The sequence below is a fragment of the Panthera uncia genome, unplaced genomic scaffold (assembly GCF_023721935.1).
Source record: "Panthera uncia isolate 11264 unplaced genomic scaffold, Puncia_PCG_1.0 HiC_scaffold_289, whole genome shotgun sequence".
Classification (NCBI taxonomy): Eukaryota; Metazoa; Chordata; class Mammalia; order Carnivora; family Felidae; genus Panthera; species Panthera uncia.
In genome coordinates this window covers 39,166-51,264 of record NW_026059417.1, presented here as the reverse complement: position 1 = coordinate 51,264, position 12,099 = coordinate 39,166, and positions in this window count along the sequence as shown.

Below are 12,099 nucleotides of genomic sequence, written 5' to 3'. Positions count from 1 at the left end.
CATATCAGTTTCTTCTAGGCTATCTGATTTCTGTCATATAATCATTCATAGTAGTCTCTTAAGACCTTAGTTATTTCTTTTTTTATTTAAAAACATTTTTTACTGTTTGTTTATGAGAGACAGAGCACGAGTGGGGGAGGGGCAGAGAGAGAGGGAGATACAGAATCTAAAGCAGGCTCCAGGTTCTGAGCTGTCAGCACAGAGCCTGACGTGGGGCTTGAACCATGATCTGAGCTGAAGTCAACTGCTCAACTGACTGAGCCACCCAGGTGCCCCAGGACCTTAGTATTTCCGTAGTATCAGTTATATAATGCTCCCAATTTCACTTCTAATTTTATTTACATGCATACCTCATTATATTGCACTGCATTTTATTGCACTTCACAGATACTGCATTTTGTAAAGATTGAAGGTCTGTGGCAATCCTCTGTCAAGCATCTATTGGCACCATTTTTCCAAAAGCATTTGCTCACTTCATATCTTTGTGTCACATTTTAGTAATTCTCACAAATTCAACCTTTCTCATTAGTTATAGTTTTTACAGTGATCTATAATACTGATTACGACTCACTGAAAGCTCACATAATGATTAGCAACTTTTAGCAATAAAGCATTTTTAAATTAAGGTATGTACAGTTATTTTAGACATAATGCTATTTATTGCACATTACACTGCCAGTATACTGCAAACATAACGTTTATATAAATGTCTTGAGAAATCAGAAAACTCATTTGACTCACTTAATGGCAATATTGGTTTTATTGCGGTGGTCTGGAACCAACGTTGCAATACCTCTGAGGTATATCTTTATTTCAGTCTTCTCCTTTTCTTACTCTAGCTTAAGTTTTGTCAATTTTATCTTTTCACAGAACCAGCTCCTTAGTTTCACTGGTCCTTTCAATTATTTTTCTGACCTTTATCTCATTTATTTCTGCCATGCTATTTATTATTTCCTTCCTTCTGCTAACTTTGGCTTAATTTGTTTTTATCTAGTTCTTTGAGGTACAAAATTAGGTTGTTTATTTGAGATCCTTCTAATATTTAACATATGCACGTTGCCATAAACTTTTATTTCAGAACTGCTTTTGTAGCATCCTACAGGTATTGGTGGTTGTGTTTCTATTTTCATTTATTTTGAGATATTTTTTTTGGTTTCTTCTTTCACTCACTGGTTGTTCAAAAGTGTGTTTAGTTTCAACATATTTGTAGACTTTCAAACTTTTCTCTTGTCAATTTCTAGTTTCTTTCCAATGTTGTCTGAAAAAATAATTTGTATGATTTCGGTCTTCTTAAATTTGCTAAGACTTGTTTTGTGTCCTGTCATTATGATCTTAGAGAATGTTATGTGCACTTGTGGGGACTGTGCATTCTGTTGCTGTTGGGTGAAATGTTCTTTACATGCCTGTTAAGTCCATTTGGTCTAAAGTATGTTTCAATTCCAATGTTTTCTTGTTGATTTTCTGTCTGGATGATGTATTCATTGTTAAAAGTTAGTGAAGCCCCGACTATTATTGTATTGTTGTTTATTTCTCCCCTCCAATCTGTTAGTATTTGCTTAATATATTTAGGTGCTTTGAGGCTGGGAGGATATAAAATTATACCTTATATAACGAAACTTTTATTGTGATAAAATGTCCTTTGTCTCATTATCATTTTTGGCTTTAAATATATTTTGTCTGACAGAAGTTTGGCTACTCCACTTTCTTTGATTTCCACTTGCATGGAATATCTTCTTGCATTCCTTCACTTTGAGCTCATGCGTGTCTTCAGAGCTGAAAAGGCAGCAAATGGTTGGGTCTTGTTTTTTGTTTTGTTTTGCTTTTTACTCTTCCAGCCACTCTGTTCCATTTGATTGGTGAATTCAATCCATTTACATGTAGAATGATTACTGATACATCAAGAATTACTACTACCATCTAATTGTTTCCTTTCTGGTTGCCTTATAGCTCCATTTGTTCTTTCTCCCTCTGTAACTTTGTAAATTGGTGGCATGCTCTGTCCCCCACCTCTGGTGGGTTTTGTTTGTTTGTTTGTTTTTTGGTTTATGTTTTGTGAATCCACTCTTAGATTGTTGCTTTGTGGTTACCATGAGGTTTACATAGAACCTCTCAAAATAAAACAGTCCAGTTTATGCTGAAAGCAACATATCTTCACTTGCTCATAAAATCTTCATCCTTTTATTCCTACCCTTTCATATTTTTGATGTCACAATTTACCTCTTTTTATACTGTGCATTTGTTAACAAATTATAGTTAACTGTAGTTATTTTTAAGACTCTTTGCCTTTAATCTTATACTATAGTTAAGTTGTTAATACATTAACCTATTACAGTATTGGAATTTTCTAATCTGACTATATTTTCATCTTTACAAGCATGTTGTATACTTTCATATATTTTCTTGTTGAGTAGTATCTTTTTTATTCCATTGGAAGAGCTCCTTTCAGCTTTTAAGGCAGTTCTAGTGGTGATGAACTCCCTCAGCTTTTGTTTCTCTGAGAAAGTCTTTATCTTTCATATCTGAAGGATAACTTTACTAGATAGAGTACTGGTGGCTGTGAATTTTTGTCTTTCATCACTTTGAATATGTCAGTCCTCTCTCTTGGCCTTCATGGTTTCTGCTGACATATCTACTGATAACCTAACAGGGATTCCTTTGTAGATTATACTCTTTCCCCCTACTTCTCCCCAGCTGGCTTTAGTAGGCTTTATCTTCGATTTTTAGTAGTTTCATTATGATATGTCTTGGAGAAGGTCTTTTGGCATTAATAATCTATTAGCTTCTTGAACTTAGATGTTCAAGTCTTCCCCCAAGCTTGCGAAGTTCTCAGCTATTATTTCCTTAATTAAATGTCTACCCCCTTCTTCTCATCTCCTTCTGGAATCCTAATTATTTTGATGTTTGCCTTTTGATTGAGTCCCATAAAATCACACAGGCTTTCTTCATTCATTTTCATTCTTTTCTCTTTGTTCTCTTCTAACTAGTTCTTACTAAATTCCTACCCTATAATTCCTTGATTCAATTTTCCATTTGCTCTACTTTATTACAGACACTAGTTATTGTATTGTCCACCTCATTCACAGAGTTCTTCAGCTCCAGAATTGGCTATTGGTTCTTCTTTATGGTTTCTACCTCTTTTGTAATGAGTTCATTTCTTCTTCCTAATGTCATTGAATGGTCTTTCTGAGTTTTCTTGTACCTTGCTGAATTTCTTCAATACAATTATTTTTAATCCTTTATAAACTAGGTTATAGTATTTTGTATGTTTGGGTTCAGTTAGAAAATTATTGATATCTGGCACAAAAACAGACACTCAGATCAATGGAAGAGAATACAGAACCCATAAATGGACCCACAAACGTATGGCCAACTAATCTTTGACAAAGCAGGAAAGAATATCCAATGGAATAAAGACAGTCTCTTCAGCAAGTAGTGCTGGGAAAACTGGACAGCAACATGCAGAAAAATGAACCTGGACCATTTTCTTACACCATACACAAAAATAAACTCAAAATGGATGAAAGACCTCAATGTAAGACAAAAGCCATCAAAATCCTTGAGGAGAAAGCAGGCAAAAACCTCTTTGATCTTGGCCACAGCAACTTCTTATTCAACACATCTCCAGAAGTAAGGGAAACAAAAGCAAAAATGAACTATTGGGACCTCATCAAAATAAAAGGCTTCTGCACAGCAAAGGAAACAATCAGCAAAACTAAAAGGCAACTGATGAAATGGGAGAAGATATTTGCAAACAACCTATCAGATAAAGGGTTACTATCTAAAATCTATGAAGAACTTATCAAACTGAACACCCAAAAACCAAATAATCCAGTGAAGAAATGGACAAAAGACATGAATAGACACTTCTCCAAAGAAGACATCCAGATGGCCAACCGACACATAAAAGAAAAAAATGCTCAACCTCAGTCATTATCAGGGAAAAACAAATCAAAACCACAATGAGATACCACCTCACACCTGTCAGAATGACTAACATTAACAACTCAGGCAACAACAGAAGTTGGCGAGGATGTGGAGAAAGAGGATCTCTTCTGCACTGCTGGTGGCAATGCAAACTGGTGCAGCCACTCTGGAAAACAGTATGGAGGTTCCTCAAAAAATTAAAAATAGAACTACCTTACGACACGGCAACTGCACTACCAGGTATTTATCCAAGGGATACAGGTATGCTGTTTCAAAGGGGCACATGCACCCCAATGTTTATAGCAGCACTACAACAATAGCCAATATATGGAAAGAGCTCAAATGTCTATCGATGGATGAATGGATAAAGAAAATATGATATATATATATATATATACATAATATATATATATATACATATATATATATTTACATATATATACACACACACATACACACACACACACACACACATACAAACAATGGAGTATTATCTGGCAATCAAAAAGAATGAAATCTTGCCATTTGCAACTACGTGGATAGAACTAGAGGGTATTATGCTGAGTGAAATTAGTCAGAGAAAGACAAATTTATGACTTCACTCAAAGAGGACTTTAAGACACAGAACAGATGAACACAAGGGAACAGAAGCAAAAATAATATAAAAACAGGGAGGGGACAAAACATAAGAGACTCTTAAATATGGAGAACAAACAGAGGGTTACTGGAGAGGTTGTGGGAGGGGGGGATGAGCTAAATGGGTAAGGGGCATTAAGGAATCTACCCCTGAAATCATTGTGGCACTATATGCTAACTAACTTGGATGTAAATTAAAAAAATAAAATTTTTAAAAATTAAAAATTTAAAAATTTAAAAATATAAAAATAAATAAAATACATTGGAAAAAAGAAAATTAATGACATCTGGTGATTACATATATCCCCCCCTTTTTTTTCAGTACCTTATATTTTTGTGTTGCTGTTTTCACACTCTAAGTATCTTTATTGGGGGAGGTACCTGGCTGGCTCAGTCTTGACCTTGGGGATGATAGTTTGAGCCTCATGTTGGGTGTAGAGACTACTAAAAAATAAAATCTGAAAAAAATTTTTCAATAAATAAATAAAATAAAGTGTCTTTGTTGGTTATCTTTAGATTAGGTTTCTGTTTCTTGGTGTTGCTTCACTGGGGTTTCCTGGATTTATCATGGATAGATCTACTCCACTCTTCTTGCTCCCTCTTGTGGCAGAATTTCTAACTTTTGTGTTTCTTCCAGTTCTTATAACTCAGCAGCCTGGCTGCAAGAAATCTCTTTATTTTTCAGAAGGCAGTGTATAGCCCAAATTTGCGGTTTCCCCCCCTGCCCACTAACCCTGGTTGATTTTTCTGATACCTGCTCTCTTTTTTTTAATGTTTATTTATTTTTGAGACAGAACATGAGTGGGGGAGGGGCAGAGAGAAAGGGAGACACAGAATCTGCAGCAGGCTCTAGGCTCTGAGCTGTCAGCACAGAGCCCAATGTGGGGCTTGAACCCACGAACCGTGAGATCATGACCTGAGCCGAAGTCGGACGCTCAACCAACTGAGCCCCCCAGGCGCCCCTGATACCTGCTGTTATTGCCACACTTACAAGTACATTTCAAAGAGTTGGCTGCATAGTTGGGGAAGGTGTGGGTTTAGCACTCAGGGCACTGGGGGTGACTGTGTGCCTGGTGGGGAGACCCTCAAGTGGAATACTTCATAAAAGCTGGTGGGGAATTCCCACTGAAGTACTGAAGCAAATAACAAGAACTACGTTCATTGAATACTCTGTGATATTCTTACCTGCTTCCTTCTCTTTCTCCTCCCTCCCCTCTCACCATGGAGGTCCTGCCTCAAAGTAAGGGTGCCTGTATAGAGAAATGGGTTTAACTGGCTGCAACACACACAACTGGGATAGCTGTGTATTCACTCACCATTTCACACCACCTCTACATAAGTCTCCACTTCCAGACAGCTTACCAGTGTCACCTTGAGGAGAGAGGAGGCTCTGGCAGAGTACCTGTCCTTTGCATGCAAACTTGTCTCTATACAGCTCTGACACTGTGCTGGAATGTCCTCTCAAGCAGACAAAATTTCTACAAATGTTTTTTTGCTCATGGGCATCTGCCTAGGTAAGCAGTCTCCAGATTTTTTCCCTGGCCAGGCAAGTCAGAATGGGGCACATGCACTGACTATCTTAGATCCATAGTCCTTATGGAGGTCTTGTTTATTTTCAGATGCACAGGTGGGCTAGAAATCTCCCAGGGCCCTGGGCATGGGTGCTGGAGGCACTTGTGCTTGTGAATGGATGTCTAATTACCTGTTAAAATAATTTGTTAAAATTATTTTGTTAAAAGTAAGGAAGAATGACCCATATGCCCATGGTGCTGACATTACTCATTAATATATCCTTAACTTTGTAAGAAACTGCCATAGTGTTTTCCAATATAGCTGTATGACTTTGTATTCCCAAAAGCAATGTATGAGCACTCCAGTAACTCCTCAGTCTCATCAGCATTATGTGTTGTCAGTTTTTCTGGTTTTTATTGGTTTTTCAGCCATTCTAACACATGTGTTGTAGCAAGTGTATTTTACACATGTGAAATCACATATATGAATCTTATATCTTATTTTCTCCTAGAGAATCAGAAGTTCAGATAACACTGTATCAGCATTCCTATGAGGCAACAACCAGTTAGAACTACTGCTACCTTTATATAAACATATTCTTTCCATTATATCACAACCCTACCACTCCCAATTGTCTATGTCAGTCTGCTTCACATATTCAAGTTATCTGTCTGATCTGCATTGCCACCTGAGTTTGAGACCCACATACAAGTATTGGTGGAAGTCTAGTGTGCCACACCCAGCCAAACCCCCAAAACTTAAATCCACATACTCAGGTCCCTTCACAATCTTGTCCCAAACCACTTTTATAATTTCATCTTGTAACATCTCCATCCTAGAATCTTATACTCTAGCTTGCAATGATACTTAAATATACTTCTCAATCCCTAACTCTTATGCCTCTGAATCCCATATTTCCTACTTTATGAAATCTTGCTCAGTCTTCAAATCTAACTCTGTTTCCTCTCTGAATTCACCTAGTTTCTGCACATTTCTTTTGATGGCTGGGACCTTAATAAGAATCAATTTATTAAAAAAGTTATTTCTCAAATGCTATACAATTGCTTTCAAATTTAAACTTTCACTTAAACCAGTAATCCTCAACCATAATATGATGTAGGATGTGGTCAACAGCAGTGAAGTAATGTAAGATACAGCCATTATTAATATAGTTCAAAGGTTTACATTTGTCCCCTTATTTAAGAAATTAGAATAGAATCACATCACATATTCTCCCTTACATTCCAACAGGCTTTCTTGAGTAACAAAGTCAGGCATGAATTATTAGCTAGTACCAGGAACGCACATAACTTTGAAAGTATGGTACATAAATTATATTAAGTGTTATCCTTCATATGTATCAAATTTAAAAAGTAGTTTAGAACCACCATTCTTAGCCATTATACTATAAACATTTCCACAAGTAATCCATTTCCATTCAGAGTTTCTTCTTGGGAATATGTAAATTCTCTTTGTTATAATTTACTTAATCTCTCTTCATTCAAATTTCATTCTTTAAGATAGGGATGATAATAATAGCAAAGTTCCTGGATTATTATTAAAAAAAAAACAAAAACAAATAATATACATGAAATGACCTAGCAGAGTGTTTGCTACAGACAGATTAAATATGTAATAAATGTACTAGGAGCATTTTATTTTCCCTCCACTTCATCAATTCATTGATTCAGTCAACATTTGCTGAGTGTCAATCACATGTCAATCTCTGTGCTAGGTATTAAGAATGACAAATAAAACAAGGGTCAGACTAATGAAGGGATTTAATCTCTTCCTGAATACAAAAAAATCTAACTCTCAAATACCTGGAAGCCAAAAATAGTGGAGATAATAAGACCACTTTTATTTTCCTCTTTATTTCTTAGTTTTAATACCATCATCAAATTTTTATATTGGAAATAATTTATTTAGGGAAACCTGTACAGTGAAGATACTATATCCACAAACACTATAAAGCAGTTTTAAAAAGTGAAGAAAACAAAGATCTAACCTAACAAAAAACAAATCAAGGCTACAATCTTTAAAACATTTCCTAATTGAGGAATTAACAATAGATAGCATAGCATCCACTTAATTAGACATAATATCAAATCACTAGCATAACAAAGTTAGGATAGCTAGATAATGATCCTGGAGTGCATATGCCTTAACAATTTCCAATCAATGGAACCCTAGATGAAACCAATAAATGTATTCTTTACAACTTACCTATACATTCTGAAATGTCTGTTCATAAGTATGACCAGTCTGGTTTTATGAACATGAAAGGATTAGGCCCACAATATTATGTTAATACACTATTGCCTAATGGTAGAAAGGAAAGGTAGGCAAGAGAGACATCTGCACTAAAGATAAGTAAATATTGCAAAGCCAGGAGGCATAAGAAAGGCTGTTATTGCCCCAGGGGCACCTGGGAGGCTCAGTCGGTTAAGCATCCAACGACTCTTGATTTCCGCTCAGGTCATGAACTCGTGGTTTATGAGACCAAGCCCCACATCAGGCTCCATGCTATCAGTATGGGATTCTCGCTTGGGATTCTTGCTCTCCTTCTCTGCCCCTCCTCCACTTATGCTCTCTCCCTTCTTCTCTCTCTCTCTCAAAATAATTAAATAAACGTTAAAAAGGCAATAACAAGAAAGGGAATTTACAATGTATTCCCAAAAATATCTTTAAAAAATACAAAATCAAGGGGTGCCTGGGTGGCTCAGCCAGTTAAGTGTTGAACTTCAGCTCTGGTCATGATCTTGCACTTCATGAGTTCAAGCCCTGCTGTGCTGACAGCTCAAGCCTGGAGCCTGTTTTGGATTCCATGTCTCCCCCTCTCTCTGCTCCTCCCCTGTTTGTATGCTCTCTCTCGCTCTCTCTCTCTCAAAAATAAACATTAAAAAAATTTTTTTTAAATATAAAATCAAGACTTATTTCAAAGAGAATAGAGGATAAATTAGGAACATGAGAAAGAAATTCTAATTTATGCTTGCATTATGACTAGATAACATATAGAAGAAACTCTAGAAAGGAAAGCAGTGAGGACAAAGAAAAATCCATGAGGTAGCCAGTCCACTTCTAATGCTGGACTTCCTCTTTGTCCAGATAACTCCTGGGTCTTTTAGAGTTTACTTTCCTAATATTCAGATGATTCTAAATGAAACTAAGCATATAGAGAAGTTTAGGTAAGATGGCAAAGTATGAGGAGGCTGAGCTTACCCCATCCCAAGAATACACAAGATAATAGCTACATATATGCAACTAACTCTGAAAACAACCTAAAGACTAGCAGAACAGACCTTCCACAGTTGATCACACAGAAGAGGCCACAACGAAAAGGGTAGTAGGGGCAGAGACAATGTTGGGAACCAAACCTTCTGCTGAGACTAACCAAAAGTGAGAGAGCCACAACAAGCACAGAGAATCAAAATGATTAGGCCCCACACCAGGGACCCCAGGCACTGGGGACTGGCACTGGAAAGACAAGTCCTCATAATATCTGGCTTTGAAAAACAATGGGGCTTAACTTTGGGAGCTTATAAAATCAGCAGGGCTTAACTCCAAGTACTTTAAAATCATAGAGCTTAACTATGGAAGAACCAGAAGTTGATAGGAAACTGAGTACCCAATCTTAATCAGCTATCATAATAAATAACTTGGCCCAAGACACAGCACAGAAGCAACAGTTTGGAAAGGACCTGGGGTATATACGAAGGAGACCTGTTTATGAAATCTCAGAACATGAGCTGGAGAGGCAGGGATCTTCAGATCTCCCCAGGAACAAAAGGGCTGGCAGGTGCCCTTTCTCTTCCCCTCCCTCAGCCTATATAGCTAAACACTTGCAGGGGCCAAAGTGAACACTCTCCATTTACCTTGCAGATCCACTGCATCCAACATGATGAATTCTGTAGGCTTCCTCCAAAGTGGCTTCTACCCACCATACCTTGTAAGCAGTTATGGCAGAGACCAGTGTAACTCCAAAGTGACTCTTGCCCTGGGAAGAAGGGAAGATAATTCCACATACCAACATACCTGTGGTTCCATCAGCCAAGCCTCTTAGCTGGGTGCACAGGGATTATGCCCTGCTATTTGGTGAGCCCAAAACTGTGGCAGAGAGGCTGCATACAGACACCTAATCTGACTGCTGGCCCTCCACACATCAAGGCGGTGGTAGCTTTAGACAGGCTTCCCAACAGCACAGTGATCAAACCCTACCCAGTACACCCAAAGCAGGCAAAGTGGATCACTGCAGCTGCCTGGGCTGAAGGCAAATGCAACTTAGCCACAACAGTAGGGCACAAGCAGCCAACACAGGAAACACCCCTAAAGCACCAGGTTCTAGTGACCAGAGGGGATTGCACTACAGAGCACAATTGGACTTCTACACAAAGGCACTACTACATCACTACAAACATGAAACTTACAAACATCACAATGACTCTAAACCCATATCTTTCTATAATAACACTGAATGTAAATGGACTAAATTTTCCAACCAAAAGACATAGGATATCAGAATGGATAAAAAAACAAGACCCATCTATTTGCTGTCTACATGAGACTCATTTTACACAAAGGCACTACTTTCCAGACCAGGATATGTAGCTGACCTCACTAATACATTGAAACTGACAGAGAGTTAGACAAAATGAGGACACAGAGGACTTATTCTTTCCCAAATGAAAGAATAAGACAAAATCACAACAAAAGAGCTAAATGAAATGGAAATAAACAACATGCCTGATAAAGAATTTAACATAATGTTCATAAAGATGCTCACTGGAATTGACAAAAGAGTGGATGAACTCAGTGAGAACTTCAACAAAGAATTCAAAAATATAAAAAAGAACCAGTCAGAGATAAAGAATTTAAAAACTAAAAGAAAAAGTACCCTAGAGGGAATCAGTAGCAGATTAGAAGAGGAAGGAGTCCAAAACAGCAATCTGGAAAACAGGATAGTGAAAAGCAACCAAGCTTAAGAATGAAAAAGATAAAAAATAATAACAGAAACAAGAAAAGGCTAAAGAAACTCAGAGACATCATCAAACAACATTTGCACTATAGGGGTCCAAGAAGAAGAGACGAAAGGAGGCAGAACACTTCTTTGAAGAAATAATAGCTGAAAATTATCCTAATCTGGTTGGGGGGGGGGGGAGGGGTGGGGGAGGAGGGGACAGATACCCAGGGCCAGGAAGCACAGAAAGCCACTAACAAGATTAACCCAAGGAGGTCTACACCAAGACACATAATAATTAAAATGTCAAAAAATAATGATAAATAAGAGAATTTCAAAAGCAGCTAGAAAATGAAAACAATTACATACGAGGGAAACCACATAAGGCTATACACTGATTTTTCAGCAGAAACTTTACAAGCTGGAAAGGAGTGGCATGATATATTCAGAGGGCTGAAAAGAAAAACCCAGCATCTAAGAATACTCTTACTACCAAATTTATCATTTAGAATAGGAGAGAAAGAGTCTCCTAAACAAACACAGGTTATAAAAGTGCATCACAACTAAACCAGCCTTACAAGAAATGTTAAAGGAGGGGCACCTGGGTGGCTCAGTCAGTTAAGCATCGACTCTTGGTTTCAGCTCAGGTCATGATCTCACGGTTCATGGGTTCAAGCCCTGCATGGGGCTCCATGCTGACAGTGGGGCCTGCTTGGGATTCTCTCTCTCTCTCCCTCTTTCTCTCTCCCTCCCTCCCTCCCTCCCTCCCTCTCAGTCCCTCCTGGCTCATGCACTCTGTCTCTTTCTCAAAATAAATAAATAAACTTAAAAAAAAAAAAAAGAAGTGTTAAAGGAAATTCTGAGTGTAAAGAAAAGGCCCTAAGTATAAGAAAATTATAAAAGACAGAAATTTCACATGTAAAAGCAAACATATAGTAAAGGTAGTAAATTAGTCACTTATAAAACCAGGATGCAGGGGCGCCTGGGTGGCTCAGTCAGATGAGCGACCGACTTCAGCTCAGGTCATGATTTCAGGGTTTGTGAGCTCAAGCTCCGCATCAGGCTCTGTG